The sequence below is a fragment of the Coturnix japonica genome, chromosome 5, assembly GCF_054131305.1.
Source record: "Coturnix japonica strain WE chromosome 5, WE-NBRP24, whole genome shotgun sequence".
In the NCBI taxonomy this organism is placed as follows: Eukaryota; Metazoa; Chordata; class Aves; order Galliformes; family Phasianidae; genus Coturnix; species Coturnix japonica.
Window position 1 is genome coordinate 46,977,424 of NC_140667.1, and position 15,120 is coordinate 46,992,543.

Here is a 15,120-nt window from a genome sequence, read left to right on the forward strand (position 1 = left end):
GGAGCACAGGTGAGAGTAATGTAGCTGTGCTCCCGGGAGGGGTGGAGCTCGACTCCACCTCCTCTGAGACCTCATTTAAGGGCTGACCCTCACTGAGGCAGCATCTCTTGGAGATCACTTGCTGGTGAAGATCGCCCCAGCTCCTTCAGCTAAAGTGTCATCACTGGTGAGTTCCCCTTTCCTTATATCTTCTGTTACCATCCTTGTAGTTACCACCTATACACCCACAAAATAGTGCAAGTCTTACACCTGATTACAGTTACTCCCAGTGCAGACCATAATGCATTTCTCTTCACCTGCTGAGCACCACATTGCTGTCAGAGCAGTAGTCTAAAGGCAGATTAAGGTCAGGTCAGCATCTTCCTATGGAAAGCGCTTCCCTGACTTGGTGTTAAGTTTACTCCACAATTAAACCTTGACTGACCAACTGAAAGACTCCACCTCCATCATTGTCAGTGGGGTTCACTCTCACATTCTATAACCCTCTATGAGCTTTGTGACAAAGTTCACTAGTCAGTGGGGCCCAGCACAGTTTATACATTTGTAGAGTACCTCACTAAAGCAAAGGTAGATCCTCAGAAAAGTTCTTCAACCTCTGAAGATGTTTGTTGTGTTTTTTGTGGAGATCCACCTGGGCAGTGCCTCTCACAGCTAAGAAAGTTGCACTTGCAGGGATAGTCCAGAGCAACAAAATGTTAATAGCACCAAAGTGCCTTAAATATATCATCATCTGAGGACACTGGCTTGCCACAAGGCTCAATTTCTGTTTTATTTTTTTTCCACCTAGAGCTATTTTACTTAAGAAACGTGGTGTTTTCTTATGTTTCTACTCAGCATGTGGAAGATGACAGCAGAGGTCAATCTTGTGAGATCCACAATAACAGAGAATACAATTTACGAAGAGACAAAACATGGGCAAGAAACAAAGGAAACCATCAGAATGGAGTGATGCCAGATACCAGGAATGGTGGTGGATTTCCAGATAAAAACCTTGTGCAGGCAGTAAAATTGTGAAAGCAACAACTGAGCCACCATATGGAATTTATAATGGAAAATGGCATAAATCATTGTTATAACATTTGTGGGGGGGGAAATATCATCAGGACACTACTGTTGGAACAATGCCCTAAATGTTGGAGTTGACCATGAAAATATTCAATAAGCCTAGAAAGCCCAGCAGAAACAAAAGCGTTCTGTTTTGCTTTTACCTGAATATTTGTATTTAACAGCTGAACAAAAAGGTTATATTGCATAGCTCACATAATTGGCACCTACATGTAATATAGAAAGGATTAAAACAGGATCATTTTTACATTTCTGATGCAATAGCCACACCCTTACAGACATGGCACTCACTGAAAGAGCAACTAGAGTGAGCAGTGAAAAGAACATAATGGATTGTTACAGAACAACCGCATAAACTCCAGACTAAGCAAACAATACAGAGAAGGCAGATGCCATGTATTGCAGATACCATTTAATTCATGTGCAACAGACAACAATTTGACAGAAAAATTAATGGCCAGACTATTAGCTACATAAAACTACATATCTTCATATAACACCGGTAGGCCAGGAAAAAACACAACCAACAGCTCTTGCTGTTTCTGAGACTGTCTGCAAAGACTTCTACTAAAGAGAAAGCAATCTGTAGAATGAGTGAGCAGATGCAGGACTATTTATTATAGAAAGAAGTGCAAACTCAGCTGCCATATTTACTGTTACATTATTAAATCAGCAATCAATTCAAATCAAGCTCAATGGTGGAGCTAGATGCATTTTAATGCCAGCCACATTAATGCAGTAGCAAGACCAGGTGCTAATGAGCTACAAAAAAAAACAAAAACAAAAAACAAAAAAAAAAAAAAAAAACCAAAAAAAAAAACTGGTTTGAAAACAAACAGGTCAAAATAAGAAAGTGATAAGATTTTATTTGAAAGGGATCATAATCTCATCAGCTGACAACAGGAAATGCTTTACAACTGAGAGCAGGTATGCCAAACATAAGTAAGAAAGCGCAGCTCTTGCTAAATTTCCACTCTGGATGTCAATGATGCAGTGTAAGTTCTACAAAAGATATAGAATTCTCTGCAGCAGGGGAAAAATTTAGAGCTTCATTCAGTCTCAACTTCAGCAGGGAGCAGATCAGAACAGATCTACTTTTATTGATAGAAGCTCCATGGTCCAACCACACTGCTTTCCTCTTTCTGTGAGAAAGAGGATCTGAAGGACATTCAGACAGGAAATCTGATTTGGAAACTGAAAGTCTGACACAGCTCACAGACTATATGTAGACTGTTAGTCATTTTATTATTTTCATGCTCTAGCCCTTAATATTTCCAGATGTTAGTATGTACCCACTGTTGTCAGAAAGACAACACAAAGACATGCTCCTTATATAATCACGTCCCCAAATGCTGGGACTTTAAATACAGAAACAAATTAAACATAAGACAGGTAACAGAATCAATATAGCTACTTTTCTAAGGGTACAAGAATATAGGACCAGGTTACAAACTATTCTGTTTTTCCGACCATCTGTAGGGCATGACTACAACATGAGCACCAACCCATAATTCACTTAAGATTTAGCTGCCATTCAAATACCACTTAAGTAACATTCAGTTCACTTATGATACTGGCCTACAAGCGATAAATGTTGTTTATTACAAGCAGGCTAGACAGTCCAGATTACAGGTCATTAAAAACCAGTTCTACCCCAGTAGCCTTAAAGGTTTGGTGGCCCTGCCAGGCAGGGGGGTTGGAAATTCATGATCCTTGAGGTCCCTTCCAGCCCAGGTCATTCTGTGATTCTGTTTGGAATATTAGTAATCGTATTACAAATACTTTCTTCTCAAGAATTTCTGCAGTTCCTCAGCAGAAGCTTAACCTCAGATCATTAAACAGTGCCCTTCAGTGACTGACTGTTTTGCTTCTTAGTGCACATCTGTCTAACGTGCCACTGGAAGACAGACGTTGTCCTCTCCTCAGGACAGCAAACAGCCATGGCAGAACAGTCAAGTATGGTGGAAAACTTCCACCCAGGCTCTTTGGTGAAAATTAAATTCCTTTTGAAGTGATGTGGTATACACTTCTGGTTATAAGTTTTCATTAGCCTCATGTATTTAAGAAAAACCAACATGTATTCATGGTTTAAAACTAGTAATAACAACTCTGCCTTCTCACAGTCTTCCAAACTGTATAAAGGTCACAGCTCTGCTGGTACCCTATTTTTGTTTTACATAGCTGACTACAGATAGAGAATTTCTTGACAGCCAAATTCTTAGATCAGGCTCTAAGGAGCTGCAACATCAGATGCTGCCAAATGACATTTGATTCCTCTATTGTGAAATGTCAGGTTGGTTCTGGGGCATAGAGAGAAACCAAACTGAGTTCAGAAAATTATATACTGAGCTATTATTTGGTATCAAATAAAATATATTTCTCCTGCTACTGCTGCAAATCAAAAGGCATCTAAGGACATCTAATACTGTCTTCTCTTTCTACTTCACTTTCCCAGTACTCAGCCCTGGTGAGGCTGCATCTTTTGCCTATCTTGAAATCACCACTTTGCATAGCTATTCTGCGTAACTTCTTGACAGCAAATACCCTGAAGTTTTCTCATTCTCAGTTCTTGACCCATTACTAATACTGGTCAGTACAGACCCCAAGACAAATCCCGTGGAAATCCTCTGGCTTTTTGTCTTTGAACTAGCAGTGAAATTGCTTCCAATTAATTCTTTGCAATGCCAAACAAAGCATTCGTAGGTACATCAATAATCTCATACAGGAAAAAGCTTACTCACCTGACTAGTGATAAGGTAATCTGGCTACAGAATACTCTACCCCAGGAAGAAGCCTGCAACCAAGAGAAGTTATCTTTTTGGCAGCCAGCCTTTAAATAAGCCCAGGGAGGGGTCAACCCAGGTTCCACCCCTTCCACATGGAAAGTACAAGTGAATTGCTTACACCTGTTCTTCCTGGGTCGGCCCCCTCTCCCTCCTCCCCAGGTGCTCAATTATCAGCTCAGGTTGTGACATAATAGTTCTCTTAAAATATGTGAAGTTTTTATTTTTTTTCTTTAATCCTCTGAGATCTTAGCTTTTTTAAAGGCTTTCAGTAACCTACAAACCAAGTAGGCTATATCAACCACAATTTCATCATGCACAAACTTTCAGTCTCTTCTTAAGAAACTATGTTGATTTTCTACCAGCGTACAGTATTCAACCTTGAATTTTCTGAATATGCTAAACTGTTTTAAAGTATTTTACCGTAAACAGTAGATCATCTCTTCAAACTGTCTAAAATCGTTGGGTGAACGCAGTATACTCTTGTTCATTATTATCAGTTTCTTCTGTAAGCACTTATAACAAAATCAGCTCTATGGAATCTATGTGTATTCTGGAATCAAAAAAGTTTGTATTTGTGAGGCCTTATACAATCAAAAGGTTATGATCATTGTTGGGTTAATAGCTATTATTAATAGCATAACCTATGAGAAATAAACGGGATCAACCTAGGCTCAACAAGCCTCTTTCTAACTCTACTGTTTATAAACAGAAACTGAAATGTCACCCAGTAAAGAAAATGAAGAAGATGTTACTGAGAGACATTAAAAACCAATATTTCTCATCTTTGCTGGTCCTAAACAATCAAACAGTGAATTCAGCCAGTGAAGCCTCTCTCTTTTAGGCCATTTTGTCACCCTAAACCTAAGCCTAAAAGTTTTGAAATCGAAGTCACCAATTTGAGTAGTATGTCAGAACATAAGGTATTTGTTCCTGCTTATGGAATCTTTAATCCTAATTCTACTGGGCTAGTGGAATGTAAGTATAAGAAGGCTTTCTACCTTCCTTTCTGAAAGCCTGATTTTGAAAAACTTGCTCTAAAATTAACACATAGTGTAGACAAGGGATTAATCTGTACTGGAATACATAATAAGAAGCCTCTGCCTGTACTATACTACTTCTATCTCAGAAGACCGCACAGAAAACTATTATAGGCGTGTTTTTTTTTCCAGTTCTCTACCCTTATCCCAAACCTTCCTTAAGTGGAAAAATGTGTCCGGGAATACTGAAAATAAAGTATTTCTTTAGGACTTCACCAGTTTTCTTTCAAACCCTTATAAATCCGGTACTAAATCAAAGTTGTTACAGCTCTCCTTTCCAGACCTTATCTGTCACCAGTCCCTAAAGGAAAATTAAAGATATTCATCCCCGGCTATATCCGTATTCTTATTCCTGCCAATCACAATGATTTGACACTAAAAGAATTTGCCAAGACTTTTTTTTTCCAAATTCCAAACCTAACCACAAGGTTACCTATCACCAACAGCTCCAGCAGAAAACTATTTATACCTTCTGTTTTCCATTCCCAATGGCCAGGCATCCTACTTTAAGGTGACAGGAAGTATTGGTAATGGTTGGACTAGATGATCTTCTAGGTCTTTTCCAACCCTGATAATTCTGTGATTCTGTGACCTTTTCAAACCTTATTTGCAAATTCTAATCCAAACCTACTCTTCAGAAATCAGTTCTTCTGAAAAAAGTTCAATAAATGACAAACTGCATTGGCCACTATTTTTTTTTCCCCCAAAAGATTAAATAAAAGTTAAAGAACATTATTAAGGCACTAGGTCAAGAAAATCTGTTCTAAGTATGTTGGACTATGTTTATGATGAATCTTTTAAACACTGAAATAGTTTTTAGCACTAAGCAAACCATAAATAAAGGCAAGGTTTACCCTGTGAAACATATTGTCTGAAAGTTGCCCTTGGAGAAAATAGGATGCTGTAGAAGGCCTAAGGGAGGATGCTGGCAATGTGATGTCACTGCAGGTCTGTCTGACCCACTTGATTAAATAAATGTTGGGAATAAAGAGGATATTTGACCAATATTGTTAAGTATTAATATGCCTTACAAATGCATGGTTTGAATGAGATAGCAGAATCCTTTATATCAAATTCAGAAGTTAGTTTGAACTTAGTAGGTGTCACAGGTTAGCTAGCTTTACCTATGCCCGTGAGAGGGGGAGCCACCCCGTAGGGCCCCCTGGGCCCGGAAAGGAAGGGAAAAGGGGGGAATGGGATAAAAACAGCAGTAATCTAAGGAGAAAAACTTATTTTACTAAATATGATATCGGAATACAAGATAACACAATATAATATAATTGTTACTAATAAATCAAACGAAACAGAGAGAGTCCCCGAAAATGGAGAGGCCTACTGTGAACTATAGGCGACACGGCTGGAACTCTTCCCACTTCCCGAGAAGTTTGAGAGAGAGAGAACTCCAGCCTGGGAATGAGATTATATAGTGTCCTGGTCCCGTGACTTATCCATGACTGAGATGTTCTCTGGGATATGTAGTCTTCTTCTATGAACTGCACATTCAGCGAAACCATCCATGCTTTACATGATGTTATGATGTGGAATACTGATAGCAAAATTACAAAATTACAAAACCATGACAGTAGGCAATCAATAGCTGGAAATGAGAGGAAGACATGAAAACCTGTGCTTTTACTTATTAAATAGAAAAAGAGGGTAGATACATATGTATAGCAACAAACATGAGGTTCCGGCACATGAACCACATTCATTTACATTGTCACATCGTTCTGTCTTAAACATTCCACAGTGATGACAGAAACAACTGTGAAAGTAGCTGTAAAATACTGGTCAGTCTTTTACTTCAACTGTATCTCCACAGCTAACATCTGCCAACTTAGAAACATCTTTTTAAAGAGCATTTTAAACAGCAGAAAAACTGCACTACACATTATCAGTTGACAAAACCAAAAGTAGAATGTTGAAAATTTCTTAGTGGGTTGCTACAGTGTTACCATCCAAGCTATCTCAGATGAAAAGTTAAGTTTAAAATAAGGATGAATTTCAGATAAATACATATTTAACTTATCCTAGCTTTGTAACAGCCTCCATCTCTGCATGGGTGTTGGGTCACTCACCCAATGACTTTACAACAAGAACATAAAGACAGATTCAATTGGAAGGATAAAAACTTATCTAAACCACTGGCACTGGAATATTAAGGAGACCTTGCAAGAATTGCTTCCATGTTCTTGTGAGAAAGGAAAGCAATTTATCACTGAATTCATACTGGTGGTATGTGAATAAAACTTTACATATCAAAAGTGAGCTCTGTGACTTTCTTTCACAGAATAAAATATTTGTTAAAGCCATCTATATTGTTGCTAAGAGAAATGACATGTTTGGTAAGGATATGCAAGAGATAACTGGATATTCTTGAAAATAAAGTAGATTTGATGCCTAGTATTTTTGGGTGTTTTTGTTTGTTTGTTGGTTGGTTTCATTTTCTACAGAATCTTTAATAATAGTTGCCAATAAAAAACAAAGAATTATGTAACACAAACTCAGTATACACACAACAAAGGGCTTCTTCATCTTCTTTAAAATCTCCTATGAAGCTCCATCATCTGAAATAGGAATATACATTTAAATCTAAATTTTTAAAACCTTTACATGAATGTAAAATTAATATATTTTATTTCATAGATGACTTTAAATACAGCTTTCCTCCTGCAATAGGGAACACTGATTCAGATTCCCAGCTCTTCACAGCTCACTGTGCCCATGTGCCTTCTCTGTTAGTCATTCAGATTGCTTACAATATACACTGGAATAAATGAGCTGGGATTTAGGTTTATCAGGCTCAGCTGGTGGGAATATGACTAGAAACCAAATTGCAGAGGTTACAGAATCCTATAAATACTTCATAAAAAGAGTCTTTTATTATGCTGTATTTAGAAGGGAAGTGTGATGTTACTGAACTACTTTGTGTGATGTTAAACTGTACTATAGGAATATGCAGACAAAGAATTAATAGAAATGAAACAATTACTTCAAAACTCTGATAACAGTATCATTCTAAACCATTTCTTACCTAGAAGGACCTTAGAAGCACATGGCCATTCTCATCAGCTTTCCTTGGTTCCTACATGGTTTATGACTGTTGGACAAGACTGCAGTTGTGTACTGCAGTTTGAAGATCGAGAGCAGTCCTTTAATCATGTTTTTAACATTGACATTTCAGACAGCACTTTGCATTCTTTAAGCATTATATGTATATTTTAAAGAATAAATTATTTAATAAATAAGGGAAAGGAAAAAAAATGTTTTGATGCTTTCAAAACAGAACAGCTACAAAGTTTTTAATAGAAAGAGTTGAGTATTACTTGGGATTTTCACGCTTTCAGATGCCAAAGTTCCTTAAGAACCTGTGCATTAGTTGTAGACATGACCTCAGCTAACCCATAGAAAGCCACAGGCACGTCTCCTTTCCCTATTGGCAGCTACTTTAATTGGCAGGTTCACAATGAGCACTTTTGTTTGCATCCTAAACATGCAGAACACAATTAAATGTTTGATACTTTCATCCTGAAAGTGCAGCATTTAATATGTTGTGGTTTCTTTTTAATAGGCCAAGTCATTACACATTAAATAGCATCAAACACTTAAGGAACTTGTTTTACAAGGACTCAAAAGGTTGCCCACTTAAAATTATATGGATTTAGTTTGGTTTAAAAATAGACATTTTGTTTATTTTCCATTCCATTGCTCTACTATTTGGTTCTCTTTTCTTGCAAACATTGTCTCTGAGTATTTTACTACCCCCTACTGTATGGAGAGAAAATTGTGCAATACTTTGCTATAAACTATACGCTGCTAGTACCCCTTTAGAGCTCCCAATCAGCTGGAACAATGAGAAGATGGATTCAAAGTTTTTGGAATTGTGGGATCTGGTTTGAGTTAGTTATCACATGAAGTTCCTAGTGACTTTGATGTGAATAACAGAGAACAAAGTTTTCTTGACAAAGTATATAATTACCGGAGCAGCAAAGTTATTAGGTTTGTAGTGCATTTCAGTGTGTTTCCAAAGCAACTAAAAGTGCTTTGCAAAGCAGTGAGTCAGATTCTGGTTCTGCAGTAACCACACACAGGTATTTATGTTTTCAGGAACTGTCTGTCCAAGAGAAGCACACTGCTATATAGGCCTCTGGCACTAAACGGATTGGGAAGCTGCTGGATCAGATTGAACATTTCTAATGCCATATAAGCAACATTTGGTGTACTACTGTGTACCAGCATAATCCACATAATATTTATGCACTTGGGCCGCTATGTGATGTGATGAAACTCCCCATTCTGCTGAACCTCACTGCCTCTCTTGGTAAAGAGAGTTCATATTGCTTACACACTTGCACAAGATAAGTTACATTCCACATGCAGTTTGTAGGTCATTAAAAGGGCACAATCAAGCACTGCTCACCCACCATCAGAAGCTAGAGCTGATCATTTCTCTTCCACCTTCTCCACAAATTGAATTTGCCAGTAAATCTTGTTTTTCTACCCTCTAAGAAAAGGGAATTAAGTTTGTGCCCAGTGGCATTTCCTCTCCCATTGCAGTTCACACTGGATTAACCTGAACTATTTCAGACTGGGCTTTCCCTGATGTGAAGGCTGGTTGGTAGCTAATTTGCCACCAGCCTTGCTGAGCAGCAAGGTGGTCTTCTTCCTGGACTGCCCAGCTATTTGTCCTAGCCATGCTGCTTGGGAGGTAGTCCTGGCTTCTTGAGCTGTTCCATATTCACTGAGTTTCTTCCAGAAGATTTTTGTTGTTTGTTGGTTTTTGTGTTGTTTTTTTTAATTCATGTCTTGTTGAAAATATCACATACCTGTCTTCCCTTCTGATTTGGAATGCAAAACATAGTAATTAGGAACTGCAAGATTTCTATGACAGAGGAAACGCATTTCCCACACAGCTATTTTCCATTGACTGGAAGGGTAGTTTATACAGCTTTGCTTGAGAAAAATATTTTAGAAATATTTTTCCCACATCAAACTATAGAAGCTTTACCAATTTATTTATTTATTATTATTAAGTCAGTACAGGTTAGACTGTGAGTTAGACTGTTGACCAGATATAATAATTATAACGTTATTTATGTGTTGCCCTGTAGTAGACCATACCCTAAATGGGAACTCATAGAATCTCAAACCAATCCCTTGGTTCACTACGGAAATAACTTGCTACAAAGCCTTGTTTAGCACTAGCTAGAATCACCTAAATCACTTGTTCCTTTGGGGATCTGATAAAAGTTTATAAATATTTAAAGGGAAGTAGGAGGCAAATGTATGAAGCCAGGCCCTTCTCGTTGTTATGTAGTGATAGGACAAGGAGTAATGGCCTGAAACTTGAACACAGGAATTTCCATACTAACATGCGGATAAACTTCTTTACAGTAAGGGTGACAGCACTGGAACAGGTTGCCCAGTGAGGTTTTGGAGTCTCCTTCTGTGGAGATATTCAAGACCTGTCTGCATGCCTACCTGTGCAGGATACCTGCTTTAGCAGAAGGCTCAATGATCTCTTGAAATCCCTTCCAAAGCCTGTAATTCTGTGTGATTCTGAGTGAGGATGGACATCAGATCATTTCTATTCCTTCAGCACAGCACTTTCATCTCTGAGCAAGCCACTGTTCAACCACATATATTCAGAATGAGCCATTTGTAAGGGCTACAAAATAGTACTAGTGCATAATTTCAATGACTACAACAAAACAAACTCAACAAGTAAAGCATCCAGTAGTCCAAATTCCATTTTAGTATCTAAAACAGAAATAATATAAAATCCCTGTATCTTCAGGTGAAGTGTTAGCACTTGTTACCAGCAAATGATAAAGGTACAACGGGTATGTGAAATATACTATGAAAAAAATGGATAAGCCAGAATGTTTTATACAGCCAGTGCTGTAAATCTAACAATATCCAGCACAACTTCTCTGTATTTCTATTTAACAGTTCTTATAAGAATTAATGGATTTGCCCATATTTTACTGTGATGTCAAATACATTATTTGACAAATTCTTCAATTTCTTTTTTTTTTTTTTTCAGACTTCAGTTAGCACTAATAATAAAACTGCCTTATTCTGTCTTCATTTAATTCACTTCCTATTTAAGGAAAAAAAGTCAAGACTAAACATTTATCAAATGCAGTTCCTCTCCAACTGAATATGACGGATGGTCTGAGGAGCACATAAAAATTAAACAAAAAGTGCATTGTTCCCTTCCAGATTTTTCAGCTGGTGTAAATCAACATAGCTTCACTGATGCCAAGTTACAGAGATGTACATCAATTGAGAATCTAGCTCTTCATCTTTAGGACAGAGATGTTTTCCCTACAGTTTATGTTCTTTGCCATTTCAGACTCACAAAAACTCGAGCCCAGTTTTCTGCAATGCTCTCCACATCCCCATAAATGATCTCCGCTTTGCTTCAGTTCCTTACTTCCTCTAACCTGTGAAAAGATCCTATAAGGAGGATTTTGAATGAATGTGACTGGCAAAATTACTCTGTTCCAGACACTGCCTGAGATTCAGGTGTCTTCATTAGCCAATATTTGAATTTCTGTTTAAGGAAATATGTCCTTAGCGAAGAGGAATGGGGATAGTCTTTGTGGATAGCCCTTTCTTGTTAGTTGATCAGATACCATAATGCTGAATGCTTCACAATTTATAAAAACATAAAGCTAATTAATTTTAATTAGGAGCCTTCACAGTGTTAAACCCTGGAATTCCCAGAATCTTAGATCCTCTTGTTGCCACTAGCCAGTCTCACACAAAGGCAGAAATGTACTCAGGAACACATCTGGATCACTAGTTCAATTCTTGACTTCTCCAAAGGAGCTGGGAAGGAGCCAGTTCTTATCATTCATCTCTTAAATGCTCTATAGAGATTTTTTTTTCCCTCACTTGCTGTAGCATCACTGGTTGTTTGTCTTCCTTCATCCTGCCCTGCCTCCCTCCCCGTGATTCTTTTCTGTCATTCCTCTCCCCTGGTTTCAACCACAATCCTCCCAACTCAGACTCATGAAAGCTTTGTTTTCATTATATAAGCCCAGTGTATAATCAAATGCATTTATAAAATAACAAAAACGTGGAACTGACACGACATGTGTCTACCATCACCCCATATCCAAACACTGAGGTTTGAGCTTGGCTCAGGCATCCTTGAAAATGCCAAACGCGGATTTCCAGAAAAAAAAAAAACAAACAGAGAAATGGATCCATAGCTGCTGTAAACAGAATAAAGGTGTATTGTTTAAAGTTGCCTAGCAAACGCACACAGTAAATTGTAGATGCCTTGAGAAGAAAGTTGCAGAGTTCAGTCTGACAAACACTTAAGCACATGTTTAATATTAAGCAAAGGAAAGTCCCACCTCAAGCAAGGCATTCACAAGCTTGAAGTATCACCCCAAGTATATGAAGGACTGAAGTCTCAGTCTTGAAGGCTATTTCTGTTCTGAAAACTGTTCCACATTGACCCACGGATACCTCTGAACTAACTCATACTGGGCATGTTCAGACAGACTTCTTTTTTCCTATTTTATTTTTTCTAAGTGCAACATTAAAAACACATTAAGCTCTCCCACAATTGAACTCAGTTGAATTGCTGAGGCGTAGCAGTACAGGTGAAAGTAGAGTAGAACCTAAGGAATCATCCAGGCTAGATTATAGGAGAAAAACATATTTAAAATTCAGGATTTCTTGTGGAGTTTCAAAATGGAGAGTCAATATTATACAGCAAATACCTAGCTTTGTTCAGGGCACCTGCCCACACACAAAATGCCAAGTCACCTCTGTCCTAAACAGAGCTGGACAGCAAAACACACTGGCCCTTGCATGGCATAATTTCATCAGAACAGAGAACTGAACTGTAGACATGTAGAGAGGAGAAAAGGCAAAACAAAACAAAACAAGTATGATGATGATGGTAAAATGAATAGAAAAATAGGGAATCAAATGGAGGACAGAAGAAATTCAAAACATCAGGTTTCTCTGTCTTCCTCATTAGCACAATTATTTTTGCTTTACAGGTGTAATTGTATTTGTTTATTTTTGACTTTGTTATCTGAGGCTTTTTTTTCAATATCCCTACATATAATTTTATTTCTGGAATAGGTTTCTATATGGTAATAAAACACTTTTGCGATGTTCCTTCCTGAAAATGCTAACTTGATTTTTATAGAATGAAGGGGACAGCAAGAAGCATAACTATTATTTCACAATAAGTAGAACTCTCCTGCTGGGTTTCTGCTCATGATAATATATTATGGGAAGAAAAGAACTACAAACATATTACTAGCAGTATAATAAATAGCATGTGCAAAATGTACAGTATAGTAAATACACTACAGGGACTACTTAGTGATTCTCTTCCACTCTATAACCATCATCAACCGTCTTCTGTGGTTTGGCACATCAAATGTTTGCTATGTACTTTACCATTTTAACAGCACTGCAAATCCTTGGCTGGACACCAAACAAATGCTGTACATTATTTTGTCAATTGTTGCCTTGTATATTCAACATCTGACCTTACCTCCCCCTACAGTTCAATGTGTAGAAATGCCAATAAAATAGATGATGTTTATTTCCAGTGGCTTTTATTATTAAATAGGTCTGTCACACTGACAAACCAAAAGTCTTCTCTCTTGGAGGAAGATTCTGAGGAAATCTACACCATTTGGAGACAAGGACTTTGGAACTATTTTTGAGAATCATTTCTGTTAAAGAGATGTTTTGCAAGTTCTGTTAGCACATTCAGCTCTTTTATCTGAAGAATGGTATAGTATTTTCTACACCCATGCAGAAGAGCAGAAATTACCCTCATGCACTCCTTAAATATATCACTGAGGAAAAATACACCAACTATTAATCAGTAGATTCAATACTAACAGAAATACAGAACCCAGACAGAGCAATCTATTCAGCCAAGGGCTGGAGAGAGGAGAATAAGAATAAAATGGGTGTAGTTACCCTTGCCAGAGGCTTGACTGGACCTGGAAATCACAGAAGCTGAATTTCAGTGTAGCTTCCAATACTGAAGGTGGATCAGTCCTGAGAAGATGTCTCATCCCTGGTTCTGATTAGTAACAGATTAGAAAATGTATGAGAGGGAGAATAGAGTTCCATCTACCTGTCCAATTTCTTATTCACAGATGTGACGTTTTCTTACCAGCTCTAAAAGACTTGCATGGCATAGATTCAAGCTGAAATTCACAACTAGAAGATTACTTGATGGTACAAACAAATCCCAAACTTTTTGGCCCATATCTGTTTTTAAGTAAATTTCCTAAGATAAATTATAATTCACAGAATTATACATAATAAATTGAATTCGCAGAAACTCAGGGGGGAGAGATAAAGAGATATGTTTGAAATTAAAAGATACAGTCCATGTTTTATTCTGAAAAACATCACAAAATCAAAATACACAAGGCATACATAATCATTATACAAGAACTCTTATTATTGTTATTATACGCCAGTCATAATGTAACTAAAAAAAACTTGTCAGGTCTCATAGATTTGAGTTCCTATGGAAACCACTTTTATTAAGTACTGTTTTAAAAAAAAGAAAAAAAAAAAAGTTGTTTATAATATTTCAGTTCCTTCTAGGACGCTGTTTTTGCTAAGATACATTAACATTAGCGGGTAATAACAGCTCTCATAATTCAGCACAGACGTTTGGGTATTTTGCTCTCTTCCATGGAAGAGCATTTCTAAGCATTACATCAGCAAAGCTTTTACCTCATCATTCTGAAATTATATCAGTGAAGAGTATATGTGGCATCTAGTCATACTATCTACACTCAATTCCAGTCTTCCATCAGAAAATGAAGTCACAGCTAGTGCATTTCTGGAGCATTTACATTATCACTGTCCTATGCAATATAAACTCTTTTCTAAAGGTCAGCTGAAAGTGCAAGTCTCTCCTTCCTTTCATTTCAGACTGTATTTAGAGCTGCACAGTCAACTATACATTTGTCAAAATAACTCACTGTAGAAATGTGGTCAATTCTATTTACACATGTGATACCCAAGCACCAAAGACTGACCCCAAGTTCTGCTTTTAGTTGTTTAACTCAAGGAAAGTAGCCACTCTGTCACTCTTCTGTTAGCAGATTGATTACAAATGGACTCTTGCCGATGGTAAACTGATCCAGTTTGAGGATAGATGTTAAGTCCAGACAGTTCTTTGAGGAGACTTTCTCCTGTGCCAGCAGCTGAGCTTTCAT

General features: G+C 37.5%; 1 protein-coding gene and 1 long non-coding RNA gene across 9 annotated transcripts in view; one reads left to right on the forward strand and one right to left on the reverse strand.

The window, feature by feature from the left end:
• The window catches only part of LOC146760789 (uncharacterized), a 207,806-nt gene that overhangs the window by 67,328 nt on the left and 125,358 nt on the right, over positions 1 to 15,120 (reverse strand). Inside the window, exon 3 of one of the 8 annotated variants that reach the window (XR_014947270.1) lies at positions 13,859 to 13,964. The exons of the other annotated variants lie outside the window; for them this stretch is intronic. The gene's annotated coding sequence lies outside the window, so the exon portion shown is untranslated. The remainder of the gene's footprint in view (positions 1 to 13,858; positions 13,965 to 15,120) is intronic. 8 annotated transcript variants of the gene reach the window in all.
• Positions 104 to 1,188, forward strand: LOC146760790 (uncharacterized). Its single transcript, XR_014947279.1, has 2 exons — positions 104 to 166; positions 835 to 1,188. It is a non-coding gene; the product is annotated as an uncharacterized LOC146760790 (long non-coding RNA).